The sequence below is a fragment of the Phascolarctos cinereus genome, unplaced genomic scaffold (genome assembly GCF_003287225.1).
Source record: "Phascolarctos cinereus isolate Bilbo 61053 unplaced genomic scaffold, phaCin_HiC Scaffold_7;HRSCAF=346, whole genome shotgun sequence".
Classification (NCBI taxonomy): domain Eukaryota; kingdom Metazoa; phylum Chordata; class Mammalia; order Diprotodontia; family Phascolarctidae; genus Phascolarctos; species Phascolarctos cinereus.
In genome coordinates this window covers 19,575,035-19,590,446 of record NW_027556180.1, presented here as the reverse complement: position 1 = coordinate 19,590,446, position 15,412 = coordinate 19,575,035, and positions in this window count along the sequence as shown.

The following is a 15,412-nucleotide window of genomic DNA, read 5'->3' as shown; positions in this document are numbered from 1 at the left end:
GCACATTACTATTCCTAACATTCATATATCACAATTTGCTCAGCCATTCCCTAATTGATAGGCACCCCTTGGTTTCCAGTTTTTTGCCACTACAAAAAAAAAAAGACGCTATAAATATATTGTCCATATAGGACCTTTTGTTCTTTCGTCAATCACTTTGTGATACAGAACTAGTAGTGGTATCACTAGGTCAAAGATTATGCACAGTTTAGTAAATTTTGTGCATAGTAAATATGTATTAAGAGCCTACTATGTGCCAGGCACTGTGCTAATAATTGGGGATCCAAAGAGAAAAACACTGAACCTTATGCTTTTTTTCACTTGAACCCAAGATTTCTTGACTTCAGTTCCTATGCTCTACCATGAGTACCAAGTAAGTAGCATTTAGCATTTTCTAATTTTGAAATCAAATCCTGTTTATCAACCAGAAGACAGAAAGCAATATGGGGAGGGGGGGCAAACTATTTCCTTAATTTTGGAGACAATCAGCAAATTGCCTTCATCATTGGTGTATTCATTCTACTAAAAGTAGGTCTTATCACTTGTTCCTGACATGACATTTTCTCCCACCCACCTGAACCCAAACCAGAAGGATGAGAACTTCTTCCACCATGGGGTACCCCCACGAATTTGAAGTTCCATTCCTCTTCAAGGGCTATAATACACCTCTTTTTTTCCTTTGTTGCAGATAAGAATTTGATTGACTTAGAACCTTGAAGATTAATAAAAGATAAACACTTTTGCCACGAGGCTTCTGATTCACTTATGGAATGATGGCAGCTCAAGAGCTTCTCTGGAGGTCATCTGAAGGTGTCAGGACAGCCCCCTATTTCATATGAGGTTGAGGGATGCTGCCAATATCTGAGGTGATGGGGGGGGAGTGTAGAAAAAATAATTGAAGGAGGGAGTAGCATTCTAGGAGAAATTAAAGGAAACAGACCCTGCCCTCAAAAAAATACAGTTCTCTTAACAGAAAAGGTGGTAGGAAGGTGAATTTCTATAAAGCAGATCCATCAATAGACAGATCTGAAAACTTCTGGTGAAGGAGAAAAAGGTTATAGTAACAGTCAAGTCCTTGGCATGCCAGGGGTTATTTACAAAGGACACTTTTGCAATTCTTTAGAGCATTTGCCCAGTTTCAGGCTCTCTTTGCCGACTTGTTCTTTATCCTTCCTACACACCATAGGAATTTCTCCTATTGTTTCATTGAATCATTCACTCATTCAGTCAGTTTCCATTATGTGTCTACAAGGTGTTGGTAGCTGTCCAAGGTACTAGTTATACTAGTTCTTGAAAGACCAAAAAAAAAAACTGGTGTATACCTCAAGATACTTACATTCTACTGGGGAGAGATGATATGTAAACAGATAAATATAAAATACATATGAAGAAATGTTAATGGTGGAGGGCTATAAGCACAAGAGGGTTTATTTAAGGCCTTCCTTAGCAAGTAACACTTGTACCTAAGTCTTAAAGGAAGCTAGTGATTCCTAGAGGGCAAAGATGAGAAGGGAATGCATTCCACAGTCTTTTGTCAAGTTATTTATAAACAGAATTCTAGTCTAAGAGAGATATTGAGTTAGAGATCATGAAGTGCAAATTCCTCATTTTACAGAGGTTGAAACAGAAACCCAAAGAAGTTAGAAACCTTTCCCAAGGTCATAAAACTAAACAGTAATGGAGCCTGGACCCAGACCTGGGTCTCTTAATTAATAGCACAGGATCAGTAGGCAGCAGAGTGGATAAAGTGCTGGATTTGAAATCAGGAAGACCTAAGTCCAAATCCAGCCTCAGACACTTCCTAGCTGTTTAACCATGGGCAAGTCACTTAACTTGTTTGCCTCAGTTTCTTCATCTTTAAAATGGGAATAATAGCACCTAACTCCCAGGGTGGTTGTGAGGATCAGATGAGATAATCATTGTAAAGTGCTTAGCTCAGTGCCTGGCACATAGTAAGAACTATATTAAGTGTTTTTTCTTTTTTTTCTTTTAACACATGTGAAATGCTTTGCAAACATTAAAGTGCTATATAAATGTTATTATTATTAATTATTCCTATTGCACTGCCTTCCATATTTAATAGTGCTAGGCTACAATACCTTGCTACAGCACTAGGTGGTCTGCTTAATGTGAGGTTATCTAGCTTGGAAGTCTATTAAGTTCTGCCTCTGACTCTCTATGGGATGGTTGCATACCACAGACTTAGAATCTTGAAACCCCATTTTTGATTCAAGAACAATATTGTTTTAAAAGGCTACAGTCAAAATTGTCAGGACCACTGGAGGTCAGGTATTTCCCAAAGATCCTGTGGGGAAAAGATGTGAGGAGTTGGGCCAACAGGAACTTATAAAGCCCAGCACTGCTTTTGTCCCAAGTCCTTTCTTTGTTTACTGATGCTCTCAGTGAATTACAATTTCTGCACCAGCATGAAAATGCATGAAGCTTTTCCTACAGATTCCTTGGGGGATTTTACTCACTTAACAAAGAAATCTTAAACAACTCAGGGGTCTAAGTTTGCAGTACAGAGATTGAGACTGAGGAGATAAATACATAAATAATGAACCTGCATATGCAGATTTTGTAACAAAGAAACTTCCTCCAGAATAAGAATAGGTCTTGAAGTAACTGGGTAATTTAGACTGCTTAGAGACTATAATTTGCTTGGGGGGGGAGAAAAAGGAGGGAGGGAAGAGGAAGGGAGGGAAGAAGGAGAGAGAGAGAGAGAGAGAGAGAGAGAGAGAGAGAGAGGAAGAGAAGAGAAGAGAGAGAGAGAGAGAGACAACCAAGCAACCAAGAGTCCCTGAGGAGCCATAGTAGCATTTATCTCTTTCCTCCCTTCTCCTTTCTTCTCCTCTTCTGTCTTTCTTTCTCCCACCCCCTCACACATTTACTCTCTCATTTTTTCCCTTCATCTTTCCTTTCTTCTCTCCTTCCTCTCCCCAATTCTATCCTATTTCTTTCCCTCTTTCTATCACTCCCTCATACCCTCCCTCCTCTCACCTATTCCTTCATCTCTCTCTCTGTGTGTGTCTCTCTCTCTCTCTCTCTACCGCCTTACACAGAGAGTCCATTTCTCCTTCTCTTCCTTTCCCCATTTCTTTATTGCTCTCTTCTTCTCTTCCCTGCCTTCCCCATCCTACTTCATACCCAGTTCTATCAGTAATGAATTCATGCCATTCTTACCCTTCTCAATCGAATTTGATAGTTACTTGATAATATAATTCACATTGTAGTAAACACCCTTTGGTACAGGGAACTAAATGAATTTTGGGGAGTAGAGAGAATGGAGACGCCATAATATTCAACTTTCAGAATATTATGGTCTTCTAACGGTCCTTTGATGAATTTCCAACAAGTCCACTGCCTTTTTATTTTTAAAGGACAGTTTGATCTTTTATACTTCTTGACCAATCAAGTCATTTCCTATAGTCCTATATCTTTTCTGCCCTTCATAGCTAAATTCCTTCTCATCTACAGTGGGTGTCTCCACTTTCTCTCCTCTCATTCTCTTCTTAACCCCTTACAATCTGGCTTCAGACCTTATCAATCCACTAAAACTGCCCTCTCCAAAGTTACTAATGATCTCTTAGTTACCAAATCCAAGGCTCTTTATTCAATCCTCATTCTCCTTGGCCTCTCTATAGCCTTCGATACTGTTGTTTGCTCTCTTCTGGATACTCTCATCTCTAGGTTTTCCACTCTCTCCTTATTGACCTCCTTGCCTATCTGACCTCTTCTCTCCCTTTCTGAATCCTCTTCCAGATCATACCATCTAATGGTAGGTGTCCTTCATAGTTCTGTCATGGGCCCTCTTCTCCTTCTACACTACTTTACTTGTGATCTCAGCAACTCCCATGGATTTCATTACTATCTCTATTCTGATGATTCTCAAATGAACCTATCTTATCCCAAACTCTCTGCTAACCTCCAACCTGGCATCTATAACTGTCTTTCAAATATATCAAATGGAAATGTCTAGCAGACATCTTGAACACAAATATCCAAAACAGATCTCATTATCTTTCCCCCTAAACACTACCCCTCAACACCTTGCCTTCTTTATTACTATAGAGAACAATACCATCCTCCTAGTTCCTCAGGCTCACAACCTAGGACTCATCCTAGACTCCTCACTACCTCTTACCCCCACTATATCAAGTATTTTGCAAAGGTCTACCATTTCCCCTTTTCAATGACTCTTAAATACACCCTCTTCTCTCTACTAACAGTGCCACCACTCTAGTGCAGGCCCTCATCACTCCACACCTGGACTATTGCATAAACCGGCCAATGGGTCTGTCTGCCTCAACACTCTCCCCATTCTCTATTCCATCCTCCAACCCATCCTCCATTCAGCAACTACAGTGATTTTCTCGAACTTTAGGTCCAGTCACATCACCCCCTACTCAATAAACTCCAATGGCTTCCTATTGCCTCTGTCTGGCATTCAAATCCCTCCATAACCCAGCCCCTCCTACTTTTCCAACCTTCTTACACATGCATACTCTTTGATCCAGTGACAATGGTCTCCTGACTGTTCCACAAACCAGAAACTCCATGTCTCAATTCTGGGCATTTTCTCTGATTGTCCCCCGGACCTGGGTCACTCCCTTCCCTGCTCTAACTATGAATTTCCTGGGCTTCCTTTAAGTCCCAACTAAAATCCCATCTTCTACTAGAATTCTTCCCCAACGCCTCTTAATTCTAGTGCCTTCCCACTGTTCATTAGTTACTATTTATCCTGTACTTAGCTGTTTGTATATATTTGTTTACATGTTGTCTCACCCATTAGATTGTAAGCTTCTCAAGGGCAGAGACTGTCTTTTGCCTCTTTTTGCATTCCCGGTGCTTAGCATAGTGCCTGGTACATAGTAGTCACTTAATAAATGTTTGTTGATTCATCGATTAAATTGGCCACTTTGAGTTTTTTAGTCCTCCTCCTCCTCTTTCTCCTTCTTCTTCTACTCTCTTTCTCTCTTCTGTCTCCTCTCCCTCACTCTTACTCCCTACCCCGTTCCTCCCCACCATTTGATCACAAAAAGAGGAAAAGAATCTATGTGTACAATAATACTTACAGCAGTTTTCATGGTAGCCAAAAATTGAAAATTAAAGGATTGTCCTCCAATTGGGAAATAGCTTTAAAAAATTGTGAGATATGACTATAATGGAATACTGTTGTGTCATAAGAAAGGATGAAAAACACAATTTCATGGTAAACTGAGGACTGTGGAGTAATACACAGCAAGGTAAGCAGAACTAGGGGAACAACTTAAACAATGATAACAACATGATAGATACAAACAACTTTGAAAGACTTTAGAACACTGATCAACACAAGGCTAAAGCATGAGCCCAAAAGAAAGATGTATTCTGCCTCTCACCTCCTGTCAGAGGGGTGCTGAACTTAACAAGCAGAAAGAGATGAGCATTTTCAACATGGCCGATTTGGGGATTTGCTTTCCCAGACTTGCAGCTATGTATTTTTTATGCTTTCTAATTTGCTCAAATGGGGAGATTTGTTATTCAGTCACTTTCAGTCATATTTGACTCTTCATGACCCTATTTAGGGTTTTCTAAGCAAAGTTACTGGAGTGGTTTGCCATTTCCTTCTCCAGTTCATTTTACAGATGAGAAAACTGAGACAAACAGGGTTAAGTGACTCGTCCAGGGTAACACAGCTAGCAAGTGTCTGAAGCCAGATTTGAACTCACCAAATAAGTCTTACTCACTCCAGGCCCAGCACTCTATCCACTACACCATCTAGCTGCCCATGTTGAGGGATAGGAAGGACAAATTATTACAAAAAATTATTTTCCCAATGCATTTTTCAGTTTTTGTCAACTAGTACTTATTCCACACTTCAGCCTACTGTTTTGCCTCTGTTAGTTTGCCCACGTAACAGTCAATTCTCCTCCCTTGTCCCACAATCAAAGAATTATAGGAAAAAAATCATTTCATGAAAGCATTTCCTCACTGTTCTATAATAAAAATGTTTATGATGAATATTGAAACTTAAGACATCAATCTTCAGGAAAAAAAAATCATTGCACCCTAATTGATATGACTATTGAAATGATGGAAATGTTTTAGATGTGCATTTCTATAAGCAGATGTTTTCACTTGTGAAGCTTCTTTTGAAAATGACTTTATAAGCTTTCATAATTCCAACAACTGCCTGTGTAGAATTTGAAATATGTCAGGCTGAGAGGTCAGATGACAGAATACTTAAGTCCCTCACAACTCCAAGGCTCTAGGTCATGTCAGCTGCCAACTCAAGCCCTCATGGAGTCAAAATTGCCCTGATCCTCCTCCTTCCTGTCACATTCTCATGCTGACTTTGCCCCTTGGTAGGAAGCACAGACTGAGAGATTCTTTGTTGACTCTTATTTTTAATTTTATTTATCAAGATGAAACCAACTCAATCTCAACATCTGTCATCTTCTTTGGTATAGTTTCCCCCTAAGTGTGACTCTTTCTATCCCCTTTGTAAGGAGTTTGGGTCCTACACTCAGGAAAACTTACCCATAAATCCATTCCTGCTAGACCTTAGGACAAAGTAGCAGGAGGCAGCTGAAGCAGGATCAGGGAAGTCAAACAACAAATAGCTTTGTCAATATGATGCTGAAACAGCCCAACAATTCCCTGAAAAGAATCATCCATTTGAACCGAAATATCAGTTTAGCCTTTAGAAAAACATATTGAATAGAAAGGCCAAGGGCAGCACAGGAATTTACCAAAAATGGAAAAAGCCAAAGGAAGACTATGGTCACTTAATGGAATCTCGGTGAAGAATTTAGAAAGCCCTCCACAACCTAGCTCCCAGTTTCCTTTCTAGGTTTATTTCATAGGACTCTCTTTTCAACATTTCCCATTGGAATCAAACGGGTCAGCTAGCTGTTCCCCATGCATAGCATTTCTTTTCCTGTCTTGATGCCTTTGTAAAGTGGTCCCCATGCTTGGAAGACATTCCTTCCTCACTTTGTCTTGGAATCTCTTGCTTCCCTCAATACAACTCGGGCATTACATCCTGTCCTAGATGAGGTATTTTTCTAAATGTGGCCTCCTACTCAATAGTCAGTCATTGACAATCTCTCCTGTAAACTACTTTTCCTCATTCTCTGGATAATTGGTATATGTCCTAGGAGAATCTAAGTTCTTTGTAGCAAGGGACTGCTTTGTCTTTGCCTCCTTGGTGCCTAGCACAGACTCTTGGGAATTAAGTTGAATTGCCATGACAAGAATCACATGAGACAAGAAGGTATAAAGTGTTTATATTCTGAACTGGTGAGACCATGACTCCACTGAAGCATGGAATGGACAAAACTGATTGATGCTAAGAATATTTCATTTGTTAATCGGTTGTCTTATAGAAAGAGCCTTAGTTTCCATTAAGTAAATACACCAAAGTCAACAGACAGCGTTTAGTTGATGGGATGCTTCTCTTCTTGTCAGAAGCATTGGTCTCCAAACCATTTGAGTCCTAAAATATGTCCTTAGGATCTGTGTCAAATCAAACAAAAGCACTCAATGTACCACTTCAGACTTTGCCACCAAAACGTTCCATTCCCTGTGACTATAAGAACAGCATCCATCCAGTAATGCAAGATTCTGTAGCATTGTGACTAGGATTGATATTGTTGTCCAGTCATTTCAGTCATGTCTGATTCTTCATGACCCCATTTGGGGTTTTCTTGGCAAAGATACGAGAGTGGTTTGCCATTTCCTTCTCCAGTTCATTTTATAGATGAGGAAACTGAGGTAAACAGGGTTAAATGATTTGCCCACAGCTAGTAAGTGTCTGATGCCAGATTTAAACTCACAAAGATGAGTCTTCTTGGTTCTAGGCCCCAGTGCTCTATCCACTTTGCCACCTACCTGTCCAGGATTGCTGAATCAATGCTTTATCTGAAGGCAATTTAATTGTACACCTTGCAATATCAAAATATTATCGATAAGACCTTAAAACAAATTTGAACTCTAACTTATTATGCCAAGTAAATTAGAACAATCCACCATTATTCCACATCTTGGTATCCACGACAGATCTGACAACGAAAGTTTTGGTCCTAGTAGATAAGAGAGAAGATTATAATCCAAAAGAAACCCAATTTCCATCATGCCAGAAGAGGGTAGAATATGGAACATGAAGTCAGCCGAGACACAAGATGGAAGAGGTTCCTATAATAGCATCCAAAAACGAATGGAAAAGTCAGATATAAAAGCAACTTTAGAAATGTATCTGATGTACTATGCAATTACCTTGTCAATAAATACCAAATGCTTCCCAACTTGTGTTTATTAACTGTCAATGTTATAATTGCGTTTTAAAGGCAAGATCCTGCAGAAGTCAGGCAGGGAATAAAATGAATTAAGTCAATATTCTCTATATACTTTGCCTAGCATTTAGTACATTTTCACTCACATTGGGCAGATAGCATGAATCTGCTATCCAACTTCAACTAGACCCTCACAATTAATTGTTAAACTGAATTACCCTGTTGCCTTTTCTCATCTCTCTGCCTTCGATTGTCTCTTATCCTATGCCTAAAATGATCCCACAGTAACATACTACCTACACACACACACACATACACACAGACACACACACACACACACACACACACACACACACACACACACTTTGTCTAAATTCCTTCCCTTCCTTTAAGGTCCATCTCAGATGTCTCCTCCTCCACAGATCCTCCCTTCTTCTCTCCTTCAAGTAAAAATAATAGGATTAGAAAATCCCAGCATCCAACCAATACCTCCCCAAGAATTCCCTCTATGTGTCTCCCTCCTCAAAACTCTCATAGCACTAGGTCAAAGTCTCTCCTTTGCACATATCTCTTTCTCCCATGCATTTAATTGTTTATATACATTCCTTCTTCCTTTCTTTCCTCATGGTCAATTCCTTGAGAGAAAGATTTCTGTCATATCTATTATATCCCTCAATGTCTAGCATAGTATCACAGATTTAGAAGTGGAAGAGATCTTAGAGTCTGTTAGGTGTAACTTTCTCATTTTACAGTTGGGGAAACTGAGGCACAGAGAGGAATCATTGACTTACCTAAGGTCACACAGCTGAAGTCAGATTTCACCACAGGTCTTCCTGACTACAAGTCTAGCATGCTATCCACAACCCTAAAAAGTCTCTAGCCACATTTTAGTAGAGATGGTGATGGGTTTAGAGTCAAAAAGATCTCTGTTTAATTCCTGACTCTGACATTCAATAGCTCTCTGCCTCATAAGCAAAAGTGATTAAATGCCCAAGGTCACACAGCTGGTAGTTAGCAAGGACAGCTAGGATTTGAACCTCGTACTTCCTCTCCTCCTTCCTCACCCTGGCAAGCATCTTGTAACTTACTTTTTAGTGCCTTACTCCATTATCTGCTCAGGAGAAGAGCAGGGCATAGATTTCTAAGAGAACTGATCTGTCTGCAATTACTTCATGCTCTTCATAAGAAGGTGATTTATTGCCACCATCCATCATATTTCTTGATTATTAATCACTGACACGGAAAATGGAGCTTAATTGCTACTGGTGAGGAATGAACTAGGAGAAGCTTCCTTATAGAAGTAGAAATGCTGATAGATTTCTAAATATTAAATGACTAAGGGTTTTAAACATGCAATACCTACCAGGAGGCTTCTGCTGGATATAGGTCTTATGATGTATTTTTCACAATGCCTTAACTTGAGTGTGTCACTGAAGCTGATTATCAAATTTCTATTTGGGACCTATGCCCTCAAGTGACTATGTTTTCTATTTGCCAAGCACTCTCAGAATAGAGACACCATAATTGGCTGAGTGACAAATATCTAAGTGGAAAATTTTAAAGTATGAATGATAATGTGTTCAGATCCTGTCAGAGAAAGGTTGCCAATTAGAAGAAATGAATGCAATGAAATGGTTTGCTCTGAGGTGTCTTACCTGGCACATGGAGCCCTACCATAAATACAGCATAATTAGATTCCATTAATGCAGTGGACAGAGGCCTGACCACAGAATAAAAGACCTGGGTTCAAATCTCATCTGCTTACTAGTTGTGCAATCAGGAGCCAGTCATTTAATTTTTCTGTACCTCGGCTTACTCCTTTTAAAATGGAGATAATAACTCTTCTACCTCCTTACCTGACAAGACTATTGGGAGGAAAGTGCTTTGTGAACTTTAAAAGACAATAAATGTGAGTTATCACCATCATCCTTATTGTTGTAACACCCATTCCCACCCAGATAAGGTGGGCAGTTTTTTTCTGTGAGATGGCCCCTGCTATGAGCTGCAGAAAAGGAAGGGGACTTGTTTAGCTCAGAAAGCACAAAGTACCTGCGTAAGGAGCTTGTTGGAGGACCCGCTTTGGAAATGGACTTCAAAAGAGGAGGTTGTGAGTAACAAGTGAGGATTTTTGAATGGATACCATGACCCCCAAAGACAGACAGGTAGGGAAAGATGTGCATGTGCACATGCGTGTGTGCACACATGTACACCCCCCCCCCATATCCCTTGACTTCTAGTGCTTGTAAGCCTAAAGATTGCTAAGAGCAGATTCCCTTCAGCAAGATCATTCATTCTTTCCTTGGCTGAGCTGAAATATTTTTCCCAGCTCCACTTAGAGTTCTTTTCCTATTGTGTCTTCTTTAGTCTATTCTAATCTGGGCAGCTAGGTGGTGCAGTGGATACAGCACTGGGCCTAGAATCAGGAAAACCTGAGTTCAAGTTCAGCCTTAGACATTTACTAGCTGTGTGACCCTGGGTAAGTCACTTAACCCTGTTTGCCTCAGTTTCTATACAATGAGCTGGATAAGGAAAGGTCAAACAACTCTAGTATCTCTGCCAAGAAAACCCCAAAAGGGGTCACAAAGAGTCAAACATGACTGAAAAACAACTGAACAACAATCTGTGTAACTTCCCTGATGTGTAAGTACTGTTGCACTGGGATAAATAAGTGTTTGCCATTTGCTATTCGTGATGGTCTTCTTCGTCACCCACATTTGGTGACAGAATGTGCAATGGATGTTGTAAATTAACTATTACTGTCCTCTTGAGAGCAATCAGAGGAAATGGCACATTATCTCAGGTCCCAACACTTCCAGATAGGTGACATGTGGTAGACAGACATAATTCTACTTAACCCCTCTTAGAGAAAAACAAGGGGAGAGGTCAGTGCCTAACTGTGACCCTCCCTTTATGTTATTAAAATTTAACCTACACCAAGACTTTCTGGGATAACCTACACATACATACACACATACACACATACATATACATATAACATATGTAGGGGTGTGTGTGTATTGCCAGCACAACATATATATCACATATTTTAAGGAGCTTTTTTTTCCTCTCTTTCCTGAAATCTAAGAAACATGCTATACAAAAAAGCACCAATCCCCAGGCTTAGAATCTAAAAAGAAATCATTCTCTGAGAAAGCAAGTTTTAAATAAAATGAAAAACCTGATTCATGACATTAAATCTTTAATTCCTTGTGTAAATAAGAGTTCCTTTGGCATCTCTGAGGTCCCTTTCAGCTCTACAGTCAACAGGACTTAAAGATGGGAATAATTGCTGAAGATTTCACAGGCTAGGGAAATTGATAGGAAACTTCAACATTCTGGATCCTATCTGCAGCCTTCAAAATTATCCTCCGTGACTGGCTCAGGGTGCCTTGTTCTTATCTGTTTGAGGGATGAGCATTTGAATTACAGATTTTGGTAAGAATTGCCTCATGATCACAGAAATCTGTCCACCATCTCCATGAAACCATTGTCAAGATGGGCCTCGATTTTGACATTTGAAAGCATTTTCCAGCAGTTCATCTGACAAAGTTCAACAGGACTAGTGTGCCTCAGTGAACAAACTCCCCTCTGTCCTAAGATCCTTGCCCTGGTGACTAAAGAACAAACCAACCAATGATATTCGACTATTTCATAACAATGACAATGGCTATTTAAAAACAAAACATAAGAATTACAAATACGTGTTCCTTTCAAACAGATACAAATGCTAGGGATTCAGATGCTTAGAATGACATGGCAACTAAATCAGCTACTTTTAGAGTTTCAAGACTTCCAAAGCCAAGGATTTTGCCAGTGTAAATAGTCACTCCACAGATGAAGATAGCAACTCTGGTACAATTTAGTAGATAGTCTTAAAAGTTCACCCTGCAGCCAGCCTTTCCATGAGCCTAATCCATCAGTAGACCCATATTTGAAGGCTTTGTAGCTCTACAGCGCAGTACTATGGAAAACAGCCCTGGATTTGAGATCAGCGGTCATGGGTTCTGATCTTGCCTGTGATTTATTATCTGCATGACCCTAGGTAAGTCTATGCACCAATCTGGGCCTCAGGGGCTGGAGTAGATGGCCTCTAAGGCCCCTTCCACTCAAAATCTACATTCCTTGATGCTCTGTTTTGTGCCAGGAGTTTTGCTCCCTGGCAAAGCCTGTGGGAATCTGGGGTCATCTCCATGACAGGATGAGGCATCAAAATAAGATTTTATCAGAGGAATGTGGTGAGAAGAAAGGCTTGATTTTCTAAGCTTTAAAGGAAAGTTTTCCAAGGTACAGGGTGTAGGTGTTTGCTTGGGTGTGGAGGAACAACCTTTGCCACTTAAATGCCCTTTGACAGGATATTTTCCATTTCTTTTCTTCCCATAATCACTCAACGATACTGAATTCCCATTCTGTCCTCACTCCCATCATCTGAAACCCATTGGATGGTGTTATCCCTTGTCTTACCCACACCCTCCACCATGGACCCAATCACAGGCAAGAAGAAACATAAAACTGGATCTGGAAATGGCCTCCGAGGTCACCGAAGGCACCCCTCATTTTATAAAGGGGATACTGAGGCATGAAAAGTTAAACGGGAAGAAGGGAAGTGAAGAAGCATTTATAGAGCACCCACTACATCAGACACTGTGCTTCCCAAAGATTAGCTCGTTTGATCTTCATAACAACCATACAAGGTAGGTGCTATTATTATCCCCATTTTACAGTTGAGAAAACTGAGGCAAAGAGAGGTGAAGTGATTTGCCCAGGATCACACAGCCAGTAAGTATCTAAGGCTAGATTTGAACACAGGGTTTCCTGACTCCAAGCCTAGCCCTCTATACCGTGCACTCTAAGCTGCCTCTGTAACTTGCCTGCCTCAAATGACTACTGAATTTGCACCATTACCAAGGAGGCAATATCCTCTTCCAACCATCACATTTTCTCCCTCACAAAACAGAACACGGTTCCTTGCACATAAACATGTGTTGAAAATTGAATGAATCAATGATCATTGATATGCAGAAAACTATATGTATGATTGACCCAATTTTCAGTTTTCATCCAGTCATAGACTGTAGATAACTTAACACACACTAGATTTCTAATCCTAGGTTCAAATTCTGTCTTCACCCTCTCTAGGCCTCAGTTTCTTTCTATTGCAAAATAAGAGGATTGTATTCTGTGATCTCTAAGACTTATGTTCTAATCATATGGTCAAGAGATCATATGAATCCTAAATCCTGTGCTCCACCTAAAGGAAGTATAATGGAACAGAGTGTGAACTATGATTGGCATTAGAAGACCTGGCTTCAAATAGTGCCTCATATAGTGCCTCATTTTGCGAACATGGGCAAGTCATTTCATTGCTCCAGGTCTCAGTTTCTTCATCTTCCCAATGGGATCATAATATTTGCATGATTGACTTCACAGGGTTGTGGTGAAGTGAGTGAACAAAGGGCTATGTGTATGTATATCATTTTTTATTCTAGTGATAAACAGAATGTTGCAGGAAATAGAGTGCTACAACTGGAGTCAGGAAGACAGGTTCAAATCCTACTCCTGTCTTTTATCAGCTGTATGACAAGGATCAGTATTTCCCTGTCAGCAAAATAGGAATAATAGTACTTGTATTTAGCTCACAGGAACAAAGTTGTTCTATGTGCCCTCTCTCTCAAAAAAAAAAAAGACATTATAGTAAAACATTATGCAAACTTCATCATGACATAACTTTTACCATTTATTAACCACTCTCCTGGTCTTATTCAGCAAGAAGGATCAAGCTCTGGTTGTACTCACCCCGGAGGTTATAAAATGTATTCCACCTCAGTAGAGAAGTAATAACTTCTCTATGGTTCCCACAGTTTGAGTAACCATTGATCAAAATACCCAGAATAGCTCTGAGCCCCCACCTACTAACACATGCCCCCAGCACTCCCTGAATATCATATTCCACATGATCTTAGCATAATACAGACACTCTCCCCACCCACCCCCAACCCAGGAACAGACAGTCATACTTGTATGCTGGATACAGTTAGACTATAAGCACTTTGTGAGCAAGACCTACTTTTCTCTCTACTTTTCTTTCTGTTCTCTGTGCTTAGCACATAGTAGGTGCTTAATAAATGCTAGTTAACTGATTGGCTAATGTTAATAAAAGGAATAAACTATACAAAATAGAACATATACCATGTGGCTGCATGTCCACAGTTACTCCTTGATACAAACTAGCCCCAGACCATATACAGACATGTTCCAAACCCAGGAGTTCAGGGAAAGACACAGTAAAATTTCCTTAGCCTCATGACCATTCTTCCTTCAAGCAGACGAAAGACTTTAGGAAAGAGTATCATTCCCAGCCAATGCACTGATAGAGCCAGCTATTAGATGAAGGACTTGGGAATTCTGGATCCAGCTCCAAGCTAGCTCCCCCTCATAGAATGGGACAAGGACTCGGGTGTGGACAGAATCTTCAGTGACCAGAGTTTTTCTATTTATTTCCTGTGCCTGGCACGGACCTCCAACTGCTTCTATTCATCATTGGCTCATCACTCATGGAGTAGGAGGGTGTCAGCAAGGGCAGGCCAGCTGCTCTTGGGCCCTGTTCACCATCTTGCCTCCTGTGTCCCCCTATGCCCTTGACTTCTCTTGGCTGCCACACCTACCTCATTTCTATGCTGTCACTATTTGGCTCTTTTCACAGTGCCTCAGTTTCCTGGGCACGGTTACCCTCTGAGCCTGCCTGAGTTGTGGGGGCAGGAGGAGAGGTTTCAACCAGAGACACAGGACCCACCTGTCACACGAATGTTATTTATTATTCTTCTCTGACCTCAAGATGTCAGATTGGAAACTGAATCATTCTGAAAAATTTTAGAAGGTGGCCCCCTGCTTTGTAATTCAGTTTTAATGTCTATTATTAGTCAGTTTGACAAAACCAGTACCCCCTACATACAGAGAGAAACTAATTAAAAAACTGCAAAGAAGTTTACAGGTATACAATGGAAATTCCCACTTAAAACAATGCCCCTTAGCTTTCTCAGTCTCCTTAACCAGAAACCAAGGAAAAACAAAGCATGACAAGGAATAGGTGATTTTGTCTCAGTCAAAAAGGTACCGAATCACTCTTGGGTGAGGGGATG